This window comes from Ranitomeya imitator, chromosome 6 (assembly GCF_032444005.1).
Source record: "Ranitomeya imitator isolate aRanImi1 chromosome 6, aRanImi1.pri, whole genome shotgun sequence".
Taxonomy (NCBI): domain Eukaryota; kingdom Metazoa; phylum Chordata; class Amphibia; order Anura; family Dendrobatidae; genus Ranitomeya; species Ranitomeya imitator.
The window spans coordinates 430,768,314-430,789,058 of record NC_091287.1 but is presented as its reverse complement, the minus strand read 5'-3'; positions in this window follow the sequence as shown (position 1 = coordinate 430,789,058).

The following is a 20,745-nucleotide window of genomic DNA, read 5'->3' as shown; positions in this document are numbered from 1 at the left end:
TCCAGTTGTGGTTCATTTTAATGAAGGTTAGATCATCTACATTTTGGGTAGCCAGACGAGTCCTTTTTTCTGTTAGTATTGAACCTGCAGCACTGAATACTCTTTCTGATAGGACACTAGCTGCCGGGCAAGCAAGCTCCTGCAATGCATATTCTGCCAATTCTGGCCAGGTGTCTAATTTGGATGCCCAGTAATCAAATGGGAATGACGGTTGAGGGAGAACGTCGATAAGGGATGAAAAATAGTTTGTAACCATACTGGACAAATGTTGTCTCCTGTCACTTTGAATTGATGCTGCAGTACCTGTCCTGTCTGCGGTCATAGAAAAATCACTCCACAACCTGGTCAGAAAACCCCTCTGTCCAACGCCACTTCTGATTTCTGCCCCTCTAACACCTCTGGTCTGCTGGCCCCTGGAGCTCGTGTGAGAACGATCACGGGCGCTGTGTGCAGGGAATGCCAGAAGCAAACGGTCAACAAGAGTTGATTGTTTTGTTGCTAATATTAGTTCCAAGTTCTCATGTGGCATAATATTTTGCAATTTGCCTTTATAGCGAGGATCAAGGAGGCAGGCCAACCAGTAATCGTCATCGTTCATCATTTTTGTAATGCGTGTGTCCCTTTTGAGGATACGCAAGGCATAATCCGCCATGTGGGCCAAAGTTCCCGTTGTCAAATCTGCGGTTGTGCTTGGTTGAGGGGCAGTTGCAGGCAAATCTACGTCACTTGTGTCCCTCAAAAAACCAGAACCCGGCCTTGCCACGCCACCAATTTCCCGTGCCCCCGGGAAAGCTTCCTCATTAAAAATATACTCATCCCCATCATCCTCCTCATCCTCCACCTCCTCTTCGCCCGGTACCTCGTCATGTACACTGCCCTGACCAGACAATCGCTGACTGTCATCAAGGCTTTCCTCTTCCTCTGGTGCAGACGCCTGATCCTTTATGTGCGTCAAACTTTGCATCAGCAGACGCATTAGGGGGATGCTCATGCTTATTATGGCGTTGTCTGCACTAACCAGCCGTGTGCATTCCTCAAAACACTGAAGGACTTGACACATGTCTTGAATCTTCGACCACTGCACACCTGACAACTCCATGTCTGCCATCCTACTGCCTGCCCGTGTATGTGTATCCTCCCACAAAAACATAACAGCCCGCCTCTGTTCGCACAGTCTCTGAAGCATGTGCAGTGTTGAGTTCCACCTTGTTGCAACGTCTATGATTAGGCGATGCTGGGGAAGGTTCAAAGAACGCTGATAGGTCTGCATACGGCTGGAGTGTACAGGCGAACGGCGGATATGTGCGCAAAGTCCACGCACTTTGAGGAGCAGGTCGGATAACCCCGGATAACTTTTCAGGAAGCACTGCACCACCAGGTTTAAGGTGTGAGCCAGGCAAGGAATGTGTTTCAGTTGGGAAAGGGAGATGGCAGCCATGAAATTCCTTCCGTTATCACTCACTACCTTGCCTGCCTCAAGATCTACAGTGCCCAGCCACGACTGCGTTTCTTGCTGCAAGAACTCGGACAGAACTTCCGCGGTGTGTCTATTGTCGCCCAAACACTTCATAGCCAATACAGCCTGCTGACGTATGCCAGTAGCTGCCCCATAATGGGAGACCTGGTGTGCAACAGTGGCAGGTGCGGATGGAGTGTTTGTGCGACTGCGGTCTGTGGACGAGCTCTTGCTTCTGCAGGAGGACGAGGAGGAGGAGGAGGAGGGGGTGCGAACGGCTACAGACAACTGTTTACTAGACCGTGGGCTAGGCAGAACTGTCCCAAACTTGCTGTCCCCTGTGGACCCTGAATCCACCACATTTACCCAGTGTGCCGTGATGGACACGTAACGTCCCTGGCCATGCCTACTGGTCCATGCATCTGTTGTCAGGTGCACCTTTGTGCTCACAGATTGCCTGAGTGCATGGACGATGCGCTCTTTAACATGCTGGTGGAGGGCTGGGATGGCTTTTCTGGAAAAAAAGTGTCGACTGGGTAGCTCGTAGCGTGGTACAGCGTAGTCCATCAGGTCTTTGAAAGCTTCGCTTTCAACTAACCGGTAGGGCATCATCTCTAACGAGATTAGTCTAGCTATGTGGGCGTTCAAACCCTGTGTACGCGGATGCGAGGCTAAGTATTTCCTTTTTCTAACCATAGTCTCATGTAGGGTGAGCTGGACTGGAGAGCTGGAGATCGTGGAACTAGCGGGGGTGCCGGTGGACATGGCAGACTGAGAGACGGTGGGAGATGGTATTGTTGCCGCCGGTGCCCTAGATGCAGTGTTTCCTACTACGAAACTGGTGATTCCCTGACCCTGACTGCTTTGGCCTGGCAAAGATACCTGCACAGATACAGCAGGTGGTGCGCTAAATGGTGGTCCTACACTGCCGGAAGGGATGTTGCGTTGATGACTAGCTTCATTGGCCGAGGGTGCAACAACCTTAAGGGACGTTTGGTAGTTAGTCCAAGCTTTCAAATGCATGGTGGTTAAATGTCTATGCATGCAACTAGTATTGAGACTTTTCAGATTCTGACCTCTGCTTAAGGAAGTAGAACATTTTTGACAGATGACTTTGCGCTGATCAATTGGATGTTGTTTAAAAAAATGCCAGACTGCACTCTTTCTAGCATCGGATACCTTTTCAGGCATTGCAGACTGAGCTTTAACCGGATGGCCACGCTGTCCTCCACCAGGTTTTGGCTTTGCCACGCGTTTTGGGCAAGATACGGGCCCGGCAGATGGAACCTGTGGCGATGTTGATGCCTGCTGCGGCCCCTCCTCCTCCTCTGCTTCAGAACTGCTGCCGCCTGCACCCTGTTCCCCCAATGGCTGCCAATCGGGGTCAAGAACTGGGTCATCTAATAACTCTTCTTGTACCTCCTGCGCAACTTCGTCTGTGTCACCGTGTCGTTCGGTGGTATAGCGTTCGTGATGGGGCAACATAGTCTCATCAGGGTCTGATTCTTGATCAGCACCCTGCGAGGGCAATGTTGTGGTCTGAGTCAAAGGACCAGCATAGTAGTCTGGCTGTGGCTGTGCGTCAGTGCACTCCATGTCAGATTCAATTTGTAATGGGCATGGACTGTTAACTGCTTCACTTTCTAAGCCAGGGACGGTATGTGTAAAGAGCTCCATGGAGTAACCCGTTGTGTCGCCTGCTGCATTCTTCTCTGTTGTTGTTTTTGCTGAAGAGGACAAGGAAGTGACTTGTCCCTGACCGTGAACATCCACTAACGACGCGCTGCTTTTACTTTTACCAGTTTCACGAGATGAGGCAAAAGAGCTAGAGGCTGAGTCAGCAAGATAAGCCAAAACTTGCTCTTGCTGCTCCGGCTTTAAAAGCGGTTTTCCTAATCCCAGAAAAGGGAGCGTTCGAGGCCTTGTGTAGCCGGACGACGAACCTGGCTCCACAGCTCCAGACTTAGGTGCAATATTTTTTCCCCCACGACCACCTGATGCTCCACCACTACCACTACCCTCATTACCAGCTGACAATGAACGCCCCCGGCCACGACCTCTTCCACTAGACTTCCTCATTGTTTTAAAAACGTAACCAAACTAACGTTATTTGTTGCAGTCACACAACTTACACGGTGAGCTATAACTTCAGTATGATTTAGCTACCCCTTTACAGGTTGGTGAGACCACAGCGAAAATCAGGCCCAATGTTACACACTCTTTTTTTGGTGGCTGCAAATTAGAGAGATGCCCCACACGCAGGACTGTCACTGAAGCACAAATGTTAATATTAATGTCACACTATTATTTTTTTTTTATTTTTATTTTTTTCAGGAACACTTTAGAAACCCCCCAAAAAAAAAAAAATAGATTTTTGCAGGGAGAATTTAGAAAACAAATGTAACAAACTATATGCTTTCTATGGGCCACTGAGTGAGAGATGACGCACACAGGAATCAGGAGTGGCACACAAGCCCAGAGGCCAATATTTTTCTACCAATGATTGATGGAGTTATTTTCTCTGGTAGATTTTGGAACCCAAATCAAGGAAAAAAAATGTAGGCTTTCTATGGACCACAATTGGAGAGAGAGAGAGAGAGAGATGGCACACCCAGGAGTCAAGACTGGCACACAAGCAGAAAGGCCAATATTAATCTCCCACTGTTTTTTTTGGTTGTTTTTTTTTTTTTTTTTTCAGGGAGACTTTAGAAAAAAAAATAATAAAAAAAATATGATTTTATCAGGAAGAATTTAGAAACCAAATAAAATAAAATGATTTTTTCAGGGAGAATTTATAAAACAAATAAAACCAAAAATAGGCGTTCTATGGCCCACTGACTGAGAGATGACGCACCCAGGAGTCAAGACTGGCACACAAGCAGAAAGGCCAATATTAATCTCCCACTGTTTTTTTTGGTTGTTTTTTTTTTTTTTTTTTCAGGGAGACTTTAGAAAAAAAAATAATAAAAAAAATATGATTTTATCAGGAAGAATTTAGAAACCAAATAAAATAAAATGATTTTTTCAGGGAGAATTTATAAAACAAATAAAACCAAAAATAGGCGTTCTATGGCCCACTGACTGAGAGATGACGCACCCAGGAGTCAAGACTGGCACACAAGCAGAAAGGCCAATATTAATCTCCCACTGTTTTTTTTTTTTTTTTTCAGGGAGACTTTAGAAAAAAAAATAATAAAAAAAATATGATTTTATCAGGAAGAATTTAGAAACCAAATAAAATAAAATGATTTTTTCAGGGAGAATTTAGAAAACAAATAAAACCAAAAATAGGCGTTCTATGGCCCACTGACTGAGAGATGACGCACACAGGAGTCAGGAGTGGCACACAAACCCAGAGGCCAATATTTTTCTACCAATGATTGATGTAGTTATTTTCTCTGGTAGATTTTAGAACCCAAATCAAGGAAAAAAAATATAGGCTTTCTATGGACCACAATTGGAGAGAGAGAGAGAGAGAGAGAGAGAGAGAGATGGCACACCCAGGAGTCAAGACTGGCACACAAGCAGAAAGGCCAATATTAATCTCCCACTGTTTTTTTGGTTGTTTTTTTTTTTTTTTTTTCAGGGAGACTTTAGAAATAAAAATAATAAAAAAAATATGATTTTATCAGGAAGAATTTAGAAACCAAATAAAATAAAATGATTTTTTCAGGGAGAATTTAGAAAACAAATAAAACCAAAAATATGCGTTCTATGGCCCACTGACTGAGAGAGAGAGAGAGATGGAACGCTTAGTACTGGCACACAAGCCCAAAGGGCAATATTAATCTCCCTTTTTTTTTCCAGGGAGAATTTCTGAAACCCAAAAAAAAAATAAAATAGGCTTTCTATGGCCCACTATTTGTGAGAGAGATGGGACGCTCAGGACTGGCACAGATGGCACGCTCAGGACTGGCACAGAAGCCCAGAGGCCAATATTAATCTCCCTTTTTTTCTGGGAGAATTTATAAAACCAAAAAAATATTTAAATAGGCTTTCTATGGCCCACTATTTGTGAGAGAGATGGCACGCTCAGGACTGGCACAGATGGCACGCTCACAACTGGCACACAAGCCCAGAGGCCAATATTAATCTCCCTTTTTTCAGGGAGAATTTCTAAAACCCAAAAAAAAAATAAAATAGGCTTTCTATGGCCCACTATTTGTGAGAGAGATGGGACGCTCAGGACTGGCACAGATGGCACGCTCAGGACTGGCACAGAAGCCCAGAGGCCAATATTAATCTCCCTTTTTTTCTGGGAGAATTTATAAAACAAAAAAAAAAATTAAATAGGCTTTCTATGGCCCACTATTTGTGAGAGAGATGGCACGCTCAGGGCTGGCTGGCACAGATGGCACGCTCAGGACTGGCACACAAGCCCAGAGGCCAATATTAATCTCCCTTTTTTTCTGGGAGAATTTATAAAACCAAAAAAATATTTAAATAGGCTTTCTATGGCCCACTATTTGTGAGAGAGATGGCACGCTCAGGACTGGCACAGATGGCACGCTCACAACTGGCACACAAGCCCAGAGGCCAATATTAATCTCCCTTTTTTCAGGGAAAATTGATAAAACAAAAAAAAAAATTAAATAGGCTTTCTATGGCCCACTATTTGTGAGAGAGATGGCACGCTCAGGGCTGGCTGGCACAGATGGCACGCTCAGGACTGGCACACAAGCCCAGAGGCCAATATTAATCTCCCTTTTTTTCTGGGAGAATTTATAAAACCAAAAAAATATTTAAATAGGCTTTCTATGGCCCACTATTTGTGAGAGAGATGGCACGCTCAGGACTGGCACAGATGGCACGCTCACAACTGGCACACAAGCCCAGAGGCCAATATTAATCTCCCTTTTTTCAGGGAAAATTTATAAAACAAAAAAAAAAATTAAATAGGCTTTCTATGGCCCACTATTTGTGAGAGAGATGGCACGCTCAGGGCTGGCACAGATGGCACGCTCAGGACTGGCACACAAGCCCAGAGGCCAATATTAATCTCCCTTTTTTTCAGGGAGAATTTATAAAACCAAAAAAAAAAATAAATAGGCTTTCTATGGCCCACTATTTGTGAGAGAGATGGCACACTCAGGACTGGCACACAAGCCCAAAGGCCAATATTAATCTCCCACTGTATTTTTATCAGGGAGAATTTATACACCCCACAAAAAAAAATACAGAAAAATGAAAAGGCTTTCTATGGCCCACTATGTGAGAGAGATGGCACACACAGGGATGGCACTCTAGCAGAAATGCCAAATTGCCAATCTTAATCTCCCACCAAAAAAAAAAAAAAAAAAAAAACAGGGAATGTCCTACAATTACTATCTCCCTGCCTGCAGTAATCTCAGCCAGGTATGGCAGGCAGCTACTATCTCCCTGCCTGCAGTAATCTCAGCCAGGTATGGCAGGCAGCAATAAGGAGTGGACTGATGCACAAATGAAATAAAAAGTGTGGACAAACAAAAAAGATAGCTGTGCAGAAAGGAAGGAACAAGAGGATTTGTGCTTTGAAAAAAGCAGTTGGTTTGCACAGCGGCGTACACACAGCAATGCAGCTATCAGGGAGCCTTCTAGGGCAGCCCAATGAGCTACAGCGCTGAGGGGAAAAAAAAAAAAAAAAAAACTTCCACTGTCCCTGCACACCGAGGGTGGTGTTGGACAGTGCAAATCGCTGCAGCACAAGCGGTTTTGTGGTTAATGGACCCTGCCTAACGCTATCCCTGCTTCTGACAAAGCGGCAGCAACCTCTCCCTAAGCTCAGATCAGCAGCAGTAAGATGGCGGTCGGCGGGAACGCCTCTTTATAGCCCCTGTGACGTCGCAGACAGCAAGCCAATCACTGCAATGCCCTTCTCTAAGATGGTGGGGACCAGGACCTATGTCATCACGCTGCCCACACTCTGCGTTTACCTTCATTGGCTGAGAAATGGCGCTTTTCGCGTCATTGAAACGCGACTTTGGCGCGAAAGTCGCGTACCACATGGCCGACCCCGCACAGGGGTCGGATCGGGTTTCATGAAACCCCGACTTAGCCAAAAGTCGGCGACTTTTGAAAATGTTCGACCCGTTTCGCTCAACCCTATTCATGACCACAGGAGGGAGCTTGACAACAGAATTCACAACAGAGCAGCTAACATCGTTTTAGTGATTGATCCATTAACACAGGTGTGTGTGTTGATGAGGACAGGGCTGGCGATCAGTCATGATTAAGTAAGAATGACATCACTGGACACTTTAAAAGGAGGCTGGTGCTTTGTTTCTCTTTAGTTAACCACGGTTATCTCTAAAGAAACACGTGCAGCCATCATTGCACTGCACAAAAATGGCCTAACAGGGAAGAGTATCGCAGCTACAAAGATTGCACCTCAGTCAACAATCTATCGCATCATCAAGAACTTCAAGGAGAGAGCTTGTTGTCAAAAAGGCTCCAGGGCGCCCAAGAAAGACCAGCAAGCGCCAGGACCGTATCTTAAAACTGTTTCAGCTGTGGGATTGGACTACCAGCAGTGCCGAGCTTGCTCAGGAATGGCAGCAGGCTGGTGTGAGTGCTTCTGCACGCACTGTGAGGCGGAGACTCTTTGAGCAAGGCCTGGTTTCAAGGAGGGCAGCAAAGAAGCCACTTCTCTCCAGAAAAAACATCAGGGACCGACTGATATTCTGCAAAAGGTACAGGGAGTGGACTGCTGAGGACTGGGGCAAAGTCATTTTCTCTGAAGAATCCCCTTTTCGATTGTTTGGGACATATGGAAAACAGCTTATTCGGAGAAGAAGAGGTGAGCGCTACCACCAGTCTTGTCTCATGCCAACTGTAAAGCATCCTGAAACCATTCATGTGTGGGGTTGCTTCTCAGCCAAGGGAATCGGCTCACTCACAGTCTTGCCTAAAAACACAGCCATGAATAAAGAATGGTACCAGAATGTCCTCCAAAAGCAACTTCTCCCAACCGTCCAAGAGCAGTTTGGCGCCCAACAATGCCTTTCCCAGCATGATGGAGCACCTTGCCATAATAGCAAAGGTGATAACTAAATGGAACAAAACGTAGAGTGGAGGGCGGAGACAAAGGAAGCGAAACTGCCCACGAAGGAGAGAGTGGGAAAAGGACAAGGAGGGAGAAGAAATGAGCCACGTGGGAGACGCCATGGTTAGCCGCCCAGGATCGGAGCGTGGGGTTGGAGCCGAGGACTCCCCAGCTACCCAGAGAGATACCGCGGCCAGGCGTCACCTGTTGGCCCCGACTTCCTGCAGGTCGGAGTGGATGAGCTTGGTGATCAACTCCGGCGGACGCAGCTGAGCACTGAGGCCGCGTGGAAGGAGACCGTCATTGGGGGCCTCACCAGACGTCTGTCGGCAGCCTCGTCTGGTCCGGAGCAAGAAAGAAGTTCCAGCGTTCCGAAGCCAGAAAGCAAGGCCCTGCCGGAAAGCGAGATACTGCAAACAGAGATGACAACGCCACAGCGCAAGGCCCCGCAGTCAGCGTTCCAGATCCCAGCGGAGATGGAGCAGGCCAGCACCGGAGGGACCGCATCTGAAGTAGGTAAGACGAACGACTGACAAATCCTAATACTACTACCACAGTGGGCATTATTGCCGCTACTGAACCTACTACCAAAATTGACATTTGAACCCAGATTATACCTGGAAAACCGATTAGTGACATTGATACCGCATCGGATGAGAAGTCGAACACAGATCTTCCCAGGCCAGGACCAGGAAGTGTTCGCTACCAACTGATGCCTTGCAACCTACCGTCGCAAGAATAAACCTCGAAACCCCGACAAATGTAAATAGTTAACTGTTTTCTGCTCTTTTGCTGCTTAGACCCGTTTAAGGGTTAACTCTTAAAGGGATCCCTTTGTTGACCCGGGATCCCTATTGTTTTACATTTTTCTATTTTGCACAAGTTCATCACTGTTTAAAAGACTCCCGAATCATGGACGGTGAATGATTCACAAACTGTGTTGTACAGGTCCTTCTCAAAAAATTAGCATATAGTGTTAAATTTCATTATTTACCATAATGTAATGATTACAATTAAACTTTCATATATTATAGATTCATTATCCACCAACTGAAATTTGTCAGGTCTTTTATTGTTTTAATACTGATGATTTTGGCATACAACTCCTGATAACCCAAAAAACCTGTCTCAATAAATTAGCATATCAAGAAAAGGTTCTCTAAACGACCTATTACCCTAATCTTCTGAATCAACTAATTAACTCTAAACACATGCAAAAGATACCTGAGGCTTTTATAAACTCCCTGCCTGGTTCATTACTCAAAACCCCCATCATGGGTAAGACTAGCGACCTGACAGATGTCAAGAAGGCCATCATTGACACCCTCAAGCAAGAGGGTAAAGGCCCCTTCACATTAAGCGACGCTGCAGCGATACCGACAACGATCCGGATCGCTGCAGCGTCGCTGTTTGGTAGCTGGAGAGCTGTCACACAGACCGCTCTCCAGCGACCAACGATGCCGGTAACCAGGGTAAACATCGGGTAACTAAGCGCAGGGCCGCGCTTAGTAACCCGATGTTTACCCTGGTTACCATGCTAAAAGTAAAAGAAAACAAACACTAGATACTTACCTACAGCCGTCTGTCCTCCAGCGCTGCGCTCTGCTTCTCTGCACTCCTCCTGTACTGGCTGTGAGCCGGAAAGCAGAGCGGTGACGTCACCGCTCTGCTTTCCGGCTCACAGCCAGTACAGGAGGAGTGCAGAGCACAGCGCTGGAGGACAGACGGCTGTAGGTAAGTATCTAGTGTTTTTTTTTTTTTTACTTTTAGCATGGTAACCAGGGTGAACATCGGGTTACTAAGCGCGGCCCTGCGCTTAGTTACCCGATGTTTACCCTGGTTACCAGTGAAGACATCGCTGGATCGGTGTCACACACGCCGATCCAGCGATGTCTCCAGGGAGTCCAGCGACGAAATAAAGTTCTGGACTTTATTCAGCGACCAACGATCTCCCAGCAGGGGCCTGATCGTTGGTCGCTGTCACACAGAACGATATCGTTAACGATATCGTTGCTACGTCACAAATAGCAACGATATCGTTAACAATATCGTTATGTGTGAAGGTACCTTAAGACCCAGAAAGAAATTTCTCAACAAATAGGCTGTTCCCAGAGTGCTGTATCAAGGCACCTCAATGGTAAGTCTGTTGGAAGGAAACAATGTGGCAGAAAACGCTGTACAACGAGAAGAGGAGACCGGACCCTGAGGAAGATTGTGGAGAAGGACCGATTCCAGACCTTGGGGAACCTGAGGAAGCAGTGGCTGAGTCTGGTGTGGAAACATCCAGAGCCACCGTGCACAGGCGTGTGCAGGAAATGGGCTACAGGTGCCGCATTCCCCAGGTAAAGCCACTTTTGAACCATAAACAGCGGCAGAGGCGCCTGACCTGGGCTACAGAGAAGCAGCACTGGACTGTTGCTAAGTGGTCCCAAGTACTTTTTTCTGATGAAAGCAAATTTTGCATGTCATTCGGAAATCAAGGTGCCAGAGTCTGGAGGAAGACTGGGGAGAAGGAAATGCCAAAATGCCTGAAGTCCAGTGTCAAGTACCCACAGTCAGTGATGGTGTGGGGTGCCATGTCAGCTGCTGGTGTTGGTCCACTGTGTTTCATCAAGGGCAGGGTCAATGCAGCTAGCTATCAGGAGATTTTGGAGCACTTCATGCTTCCATCGGCTGAAATGCTTTATGGAGATGAAGATTTCATTTTTCAGCGCGACCTGGCACCTGCTCACAGTGCCAAAACCACTGGTAAATGGTTTACTGACCATGGTATTACTGTGCTCAATTGGCCTGCCAACTCTCCTGACCTGAACCCCATAGAGAATCTGTGGGATATTGTGAAGAGAAAGTTGAGAGACGCAAGACCCAACACTCTGGATGAGCTTAAGGCCGCTATTGAAGCATCCTGGGCCTCCATAACATCTCAGCAGTGTCACAGGCTGATTGCCTCCATGCCACGCCGCATTGAAGCAGTCATTTCTGCAAAAGGATTCCCGACCAAGTATTGAGTGCATAACTGAACATTATTATTTGATGGTTTTTTTGTTTGTTATTAAAAAACACTTTTATTTGATTGGATGGGTGAAATATGCTAATTTATTGAGACAGGTTTTTTGGGTTATCAGGAGTTGTATGCCAAAATCATCAGTATTAAAACAATAAAAGACCTGACAAATTTCAGTTGGTGGATAATGAATCTATAACATATGAAAGTTTAATTGTAATCATTACATTATGGTAAATAATGAAATTTAACACTATATGCTAATTTTTTGAGAAGGACCTGTATATAGTTCGCACCTCCTTAAAGGTGCCCTCTACTGGTTTTACAAAGAAAGAAGACTTTGTGAAGAGACTGTTTCTGAATACAGCATAGAAGTTCTTGCTTTCAAAAGGACTTTCAGAGAGAGAGAATCTGCACTACCTCAAAGAGACTTAGTTCCCTCTTAAAGGGAATGTTCACATGTTGCATTTAAGTATAAAGTTGCCTTAAGAAAGTTAAATTGTAATAGTGTTGAGACTTAGGAAATGTTAATAATGTTAATAGAGATTGAGGACAGGAAAAGTTGGAAGCTGAATTTCAACACAGTGAACCCGTAGGGGTTAGAGAGTCCTCCTGAGAACCATAGAGAGATGGTTGATTGCGTTGATAGAAGAACAATGGCAGTAGGCCGAGACAAGGAGCTAGGCGGTCCTGCATTTGTGAAGTCAGAAAAATAAAGAAAAAGTTAAGTTTGCATTATAGTATTTTATAGTAAGCCTTTAGTGGGTTTAGGCTATACGCCCTTAAAGGAGAATTTAAATTATTGTTCAGAATTTGCACTTAGTAGAATACCCGGTAGGGTACCAGAAGTTATTTATAGTCAGAGTGTTATTTAAAATATTTCACCTTGTTTTCGTTTGTAACGTTCAAGTGTTCTCACCTCCCATAAAGGGAAGCATTGCTATATTTATTTGTTCTTTGCATTTCAAAAATTTGCATGTCTTTTGCTAAATTGTTGTTCTTCTTCCCAGTCCGGGAGAACTGGATTTAACCGGGGGGGAGTGCAGCGCCCCAGAGACCTGGTCATTGCAGTAATGTCGCTCTGCCACTAAGGGGAGTGATGGTACGTCTGATGGCACTAAAGGAGTTCACCTGACCAGGTATCACAGTCACACACTACATTTCACACTCCGGCCACCAGGGGGAGCAAAAGGTGCTATTTATTAGGCCACTCCCCTCACACTGGTAAAACTGGGGGTTGGATAGGAAGTTAGAAGCTGGCTGGTTTTGTCCAGGCAACATCCCGTGGCAGGGGGTGTTGCGGGGAATATTCAGAGGGGTCCCTGTCAGGCGTGGGATCCTGGCAGTGACTTAATGACAAGGACAGATCGTTACAGAGCCGCACCTGCACTACCTTGCGGTGGCATCTAAAGGAAGGACACGAAGCGAAGTATATTGTGGAGAAGTGAGAAACGAGATCAACGCACAAAGGAGAAACAGTAGGAGTCGTGCCCCGAGATCGGCAACTTCCTACTGAGGCGCGTAGCCGGTGGCCAGAACGCCGAGGAAGTAACTGACTCCAAGCATTACTTCAAACAGAGGCAGGACAGTTGATTACAGGTTGGCTGTCTAACATACATCATCTAAGAAGACATAGGGGGCAAGCGTGGAGAGGGGCGTCTCTAGGGTCCCAGAATAGCTCCGAGCCTTCCCGTCAAATGGGTGCGTCCTACCCATAACAAACAGGGGGATGAAGCAGAACATCAGAATAGAAACGACAGTTGTGAGGACTATCCCGAATGCTCAGCAGGGAAGGACTGCAACACATCACCCCAGCGGACCCCAAGCAGCGTCGGTCACCCTGACCGAACACCACAGGTGGCGTCACAAACACCTAGCAACTCTCACCACCCTTTCATTGGGCGCCCCTTAGCAGGGTCACGGACCGGGTCCAGCCACCGTGACAATCCTAGGACTTAGACAGAGAGGACCGGTACCGAGAGAACCTGTGGCCATGTGTCTGGGGGCGCTCCATAAGTATAATAATCTGCCAATATGGTCCATATGTATTGTGCTTTTCATTTAGTGAGCTCCATATGCTAATTTCTTTAGCTTTTTTCAATGGGGCACAGGACCCCTCTGGGGTGTTTCTTTAGGCTACTCTCAAAAATTAGACTTTAAACTAAGCCCCCTTGGTAAAGACCATAGAAATTAACATATTGGGAGCATTTAAAAAAGGGCTCATATGTCTACATCAGCAATACCAGATTGAAGGGGTCCAACACACAACACCCACTGACTGTTTATTACCAAAGCTGGCATTGGCCAGGTGTAAACAATACTAAGAAAGATAAAATAAAATCCAGCTCACCGTGATTGCATCTTGAGGGTGATCGGAGCCCGGAAGCGCCTTGTCAAAGTGTGGAAAGTGCAAAACGAATAGACTCCAGCTCCACAAACTGTGATTCTTTATTCACATAAGCAATTCGGACATCGGAGGATATACACAGTCAGCGATACAAATTCACATGATACGCATTAACGGGTTTCAGGTGTCTGTGCACTTTAATCATGATTCCCTGAAACACATGGAAGCGTGTCATGTGAATATGTATCGCTGACTGTGTATGTTAGGGCTGACGAAACGCACCAAATATAAAGGAAGAAATATGGTGCGTTGAAGCCCGGGATCCACCGTGCAGAGATTACCTCTGCTGCTTAGTAATGGCGGACTGTATGGCGGTATAATGTGAACACACACAGGTTAACTTCACCCGGTATGTTGGAGGCAAACCCTGTTGCGTCACAGTGCCGCAATACAGCAGAGTGAACGCTAGTGTTTTAATCACAGGACCCTGCGCCAAGGACACCTGCGGTGCCAGGGAGAAAAATAAATAAAGATTTACCGCACTATGTGCAAACAGCGCCGCTCTGGCGGATGCCATTAACGACCCTAGCTAGAGCCTGGAAAGCTCTCTAGTTGCGCATGGCGCCGCACTGGCGGATGCTGCTGAGATGACGCAGTATTATCGTGCCTTGTGCAGGACCACACAGACTAGCGCTAGTCAGCTCCAAACACCCAACCACATACAGCAACACTAGGGAAGGGGATCATTAGGAGCTTTCACCAGATTGCATACATACATCCACACATACACAATTTTAGATTTATACTAGCGCATGGCCGAGCAGCCATGCAAACCTTTTATAGTGGTGTCCTTCCGGGACCTTCCCAGTGGTCCAATCAGGGCCGCTTCAGGACCTGGGAATGTGACCCCCGACCTCCAATGGGAGGTCGTCCCATGGGCATGTTCAGTTGAGAAAAAGCAGGACTTAGTCTGAGGAATGTCTGCTCACCGCTGACCACTGTTGGTTATTATAGCAGAACCAGGAATAACAGTGGTAACCAGATGCACAGCATCAGCCCAGGCAAGACACTGGGACTGGCGTCACTGCTGAGCAAGCTCCTCTGCGGCTGGGGAAGACTAGGAGACCGCAGAGGACGTGGTTCAAGATTCCCCCTGTGCAGCGGTGGGAACTCGACACCTAACAGTGTACGTCCCCTGAATTGCTTATGTGAAAAAAGAATCACAGTTCGTGGAGCTGGAGTCTCTTCATTTTGCAGGTGCAAACAGTGTATGGCACAGAACGTCACCACTATATATTGTCATACTGTTTAGTGGCCGCCCCAAGTAATGTAGATCAGCCCCTACAGTATTTGAATATGAGCTGATCAAAGCAAGTATAAGTCTTCAATATGATACCAGAGGGCACCATACGATATAATTATTATGTATTTCAGTCACATTAAAAAAGCCCTCCTCCTATCAAAGTTTTTATCCTCTTAATATATTGCAGTCATATCATATAGTAATGTGTACTTACAATTGCCCATTCTGGATTTCCTACCCAACTATTTCTTCTCTTTTCCATTAGATCTATGACATCAAATGATTAAAAACTGAAGCTGAACCCTTCTAAGCTCTATCTAGAAACAAGAGGTCAATTTTCTCTGCATCAGTCATAAGTCACTGCAAATCATCTGTGCAAAGCGAGCTGCCAAGGAAAGTGCCAGGGCATGCTTACTGCCACCGCTCATACTGCATGATGCTGTATCCGCTCCATGTACAGTATGTCTCTATGACTGAGAGTCAATGATTACCAGGAGGAACAAACTTCATTTTTTCTTGGTAGCAGCACTTTCAGTAAGGCGGCCGGGCAGCAATATAACGCTGTTAACCTGTAGATTAACCCTATATCTACAGGTTAATAGTGTTTAGGGACATGTCAGGTTCCCAGTACGTTGATGATACTGCATGGGAAAAAGTAATGATAAATTAAAGAGGCTCTCCCAGGGAAATAAAGAAAATAAAAAAAATACATAGTTCGGAATAAATTTAATTATTTCAAATTAATTATTTATTTATACTCAACTTTTCCAGGGAATAATTTTCAAAATGGCTTCTGTCACATTAATAAACACAAAACCCATCAGGACCGATTGTGTGTGTAGAGACAGCTTTCCTTCCTTCACAGGCCAATAACTGTGAGGAGAGACAGAAGGAACAGGGGCATATCTGTTGTGAATTCGGTGGCTGAATTCACTCCTGTGGTCACAAGTGGTACTGCAGCTTCTGAGCTCCCTCCCTCAGGTGTTCTGGTGAGCTCGTTAACTGCTTCATTACTTAACTCCGCCTGATGCTGCTATCCTTGCTCCTTGTCAATGTTTCAGTGTTGGATCTGAGCTTCTCCTGATTGTTCCTGTGTCCTGCTGCTCTGTATAGCTAAGTGCTTTTTGCTTTTTTGTTGCTTTTTTTCTGTCCAGCTTGTCTTTGGTTTTGCTGGAAGCTCTGAGACGCAAAGGGTGTACCGCCGTGCCGTTAGTTCGGCACGGTGGGTTTTTTTTGCCCCCTTTGCGTGGTTTTGCTTTAGGGTTTTTTGTAGACTGCAAAGTTCGCTTTACTGTCCTCGCTCTGTCCTAGAATATCGGGCCCCACTTTGCTGAATCTATTTCATCCCTACGTTTTGTCTTTTCATCTTACTCACAGTCATTATATGTGGGGGGCTGCCTTTTCCTTTGGGGAATTTCTCTGGGGCAAGTCAGGCCTATTTTTCTATCTTCAGGCTAGCTAGTTTCTTAGGCTGTGCCGAGTTGCCTAGGTAGTTGTTAGGCGCAATCCACAGCCGCTTTTAGTTGTGTTTAGGATAGGATCAGGTGTGCAGTCTACAGAGTTTCCACGTCTCAGAGCTCGTTCTTGTATTTTTGGGTATTTGTCAGATCACTGTGTGCGCTCTGATCGCTAAGCACACTGTGTTTCTGGATTGCCTTCATAACACCTGTCATTAGCAAACATAACAGTACAAGGAGCCTAAACTAATGATTCTCAATAGTGGGAAAGAAAAAGTTCTGACATCATTTTTTTTTTTTTTTTTTCCTGCTCTGTGTTCATTTTTTTTTTTCCCCTAGACATTTGGGTGATTCTGGACACAGGTGTGGACATGGATATTCAGGGTCTGTGCTCTTCAATGGATAATCTCGTTATAAATGTACAAAAAATTCAAGATACTATTGATCAGAAATCTATGTTAGAACCAAGAATTCCTATTCCTGATTTGTTTTTTGGAGATAGAACTAAGTTTCTAAGTTTCAAAAATAATTGTAAGCTATTTCTGGCCTTGAAACCTCATTCTTCTGGTAATCCTATTCAACAGGTTTTGATTATTATTTCTTTTTTGCGCGGCGACCCTCAAGACTGGGCATTTTCTCTTGCGCCAGGAGACCCTGCATTGAGTAGTGTCGATGCGTTTTTCCTGGCGCTCGGATTGCTGTACGATGAGCCTAATTCAGTGGATCAGGCTGAGAAAAATTTGCTGGCTTTGTGCCAGGGTCAGGATGATATAGAAGTATATTGTCAGAAATTTAGGAAATGGTCAGTACTCACTCAGTGGAATGAATCTGCGCTGGCAGCTTTGTTCAGAAAGGGTCTCTCTGAGGCTCTTAAGGATGTCATGGTGGGATTTCCTATGCCTGCTGGTTTGAATGAGTCTTTGTCTTTGGCCATTCAGATCGGTCGACGCTTGCGCGAGCGTAAATCTGTGCACCATTTGGCGGTACTGCCTGAGGTTAAACCTGAGCCTATGCAGTGCGATAGGACTATGACTAGAGTTGAACGGCAGGAATACAGACGTCTGAATGGTCTGTGTTTCTACTGTGGTGATTCCACTCATGCTATTTCTGATTGTCCTAAGCGCACTAAGCGGTCCGCTAGGTCTGCCGTCATTGGTACTGTACAGTCCAAATTCCTTCTGTCCATTACCTTGATATGCTCTTTGTCGTCGTTTTCTGTCATGGCGTTTGTGGATTCGGGCGCTGCCCTGAATCTGATGGATTTGGATTATGCTAAACGTTGTGGGTTTTTCTTGGAGCCTTTGCGGTGTCCTATTCCATTGAGAGGAATTGATGCTACACCTTTGGCCAAGAATAAACCTCAATACTGGGCCCAGCTGACCATGTGCATGGCTCCTGCACATCAGGAAGTTATTCGCTTTCTGGTGTTGCATAATCTGCATGATGTGGTCGTGTTGGGGTTGCCATGGCTACAAACCCATAATCCAGTATTGGATTGGAATTCCATGTCGGTATCCAGCTGGGGTTGTCAGGGGGTACATGGTGATGTTCCATTTTTGTCGATTTCGTCATCCACCCCTTCTGAGGTCCCAGAGTTCTTGTCTGATTATCAGGATGTATTTGAAGAGCCCAAGTCCGATGCTCTACCTCCGCATAGGGATTGTGATTGTGCTATCAATTTGATTCCTGGTAGTAAATTCCCTAAAGGTCGATTATTTAATTTATCCGTGCCCGAACACGCCGCTATGCGCAGTTATGTGAAGGAATCCCTGGAGAAGGGACATATTCGCCCATCGTCATCACCACTGGGAGCAGGGTTCTTCTTTGTAGCCAAGAAGGATGGTTCGCTGAGACCGTGTATTGATTACCGCCTTCTTAATAAGATCACTGTTAAATTTCAGTATCCCTTGCCATTGTTATCTGACTTGTTTGCTCGGATTAAGGGGGCTAGTTGGTTCACTAAGATAGATCTTCGTGGTGCGTATAATCTGGTGAGAATCAGGCAAGGAGATGAATGGAAAACTGCATTCAATACGCCCGAGGGTCATTTTGAGTATCTAGTGATGCCGTTCGGACTTGCCAATGCTCCATCTGTGTTTCAGTCTTTTATGCATGACATCTTCCGTGAGTATCTGGATAAATTCCTGATTGTTTACTTGGATGACATTTTGATCTTCTCAGATGATTGGGAGTCTCATGTGAAGCAGGTCAGAATGGTTTTTCAGGTCCTGCGTGCTAACTCTTTGTTTGTGAAGGGATCAAAGTGTCTCTTCGGTGTGCAGAAAGTTTCATTTTTGGGGTTCATCTTTACCCCTTCTACTATCGAGATGGATCCAGTTAAGGTCCAAGCCATCCAGGATTGGATTCAGCCGACATCTCTGAAAAGTCTGCAAAAGTTCCTGGGCTTTGCTAATTTTTATCGTCGCTTCATCTGTAATTTTTCTAGCATTGCCAAACCATTGACCGATTTGACCAAGAAGGGTGCTGATTTGGTTAATTGGTCTTCTGCTGCTGTGGAAGCTTTTCAGGAGTTGAAGCGTCGTTTTTGTTCTGCCCCTGTGTTGTGTCAGCCAGATGTTTCTCTTCCGTTCCAGGTCGAGGTTGATGCTTCTGAGATTGGAGCAGGGGCGGTTTTGTCACAGAGAGGTTCTGATTGCTCAGTGATGAAACCATGTGCTTTCTTTTCCAGGAAGTTTTCGCCCGCTGAGCGTAATTATGATGTGGGCAATCGAGAGTTGCTGGCCATGAAGTGGGCATTCGAGGAGTGGCGTCATTGGCTTGAAGGAGCTAAGCATCGCGTGGTGGTATTGACTGATCATAAGAACTTGACTTATCTCGAGTCTGCCAAGCGCTTGAATCCTAGACAGGCCCGTTGGTCGTTATTTTTTGCCCGCTTCGACTTTGTGATTTCGTACCTTCCGGGCTCTAAAAATGTGAAGGCGGATGCTCTGTCTAGGAGTTTTGTGCCCGACTCTCCGGGTTTATCTGAGCCAGCGGGTATCCTCAAGGAAGGAGTCATTGTGTCTGCCATCTCCCCTGATTTGCGGCGGGTGCTGCAAAAATTTCAGGCGAATAAACCTGATCGTTGTCCAGCAGAGAAACTGTTCGTCCCTGATAGGTGGACTAATAAACTTATCTCTGAACTTCATTGTTCGGTGTTGGCTGGTCATCCTGGAATCTTTGGTACCAGAGAGTTAGTGGCTAGATCCTTCTGGTGGCCATCTCTGTCACGGGATGTACGTACTTTTGTGCAGTCCTGTGGGATTTGTGCTAGGGCTAAGCCCTGCTGTTCTCGTGCCAGTGGGTTGCTTTTGCCCTTGCCGGTCCCAAAGAGGCCTTGGACACATATTTCGATGGATTTCATTTCTGACCTTCCTGTTTCTCAAAAGATGTCAGTCATTTGGGTGGTCTGTGATCGCTTTTCTAAAATGGTCCATCTGGTGCCCTTGGCTAAATTGCCTTCCTCCTCTGATTTGGTACCTTTGTTCTTTCAGCATGTGGTTCCGTTGCATGGCATTCCTGAGAATATTGTTTCTGACAGAGGTTCCCAGTTTGTTTCAAGGTTTTGGCGAGCCTTTTGTGGTAGGATGGGCATTGACCTATCCTTTTCCTCGGCTTTCCATCCTCAGACTAATGGCCAGACCGAACAAACCAATCAGACCTTGGAAACATATCTGAGATGTTTTGTTTCTGCAGACCAGGATGATTGGGTGTCCTTTTTGCCGTTGGCTGAGTTCGCCCTTAATAATCGGGCCAGCTCGGCTACCTTGGTTTCTCCATTTTTTTGCAATTCTGGGTTCCATCCTCGTTTCTCTTCAGGACAGGTTGAGTCTTCGGACTGTCCTGGTGTGGATTCTGTGGTGGATAGGTTGCAGCAGATCTGGACTCAGGTAGTGGACAATTTGATCTTGTCCCAGGAGAAAGCTCAACTTTTCGCTAATCGCAGACGCCGTGTGGGTCCCCGACTTCGTGTTGGGGATCTGGTTTGGTTATCTTCTCGTCATATTCCTATGAAGGTTTCCTCTCCTAAATTTAAACCTCGTTTTATTGGTCCGTATAGGATTTCTGAGGTTCTCAATCCTGTGTCTTTTCGTTTGACCCTCCCAGACTCCTTTTCCATACATAATGTATTCCATAGGTCGTTGTTGCGGAGATAC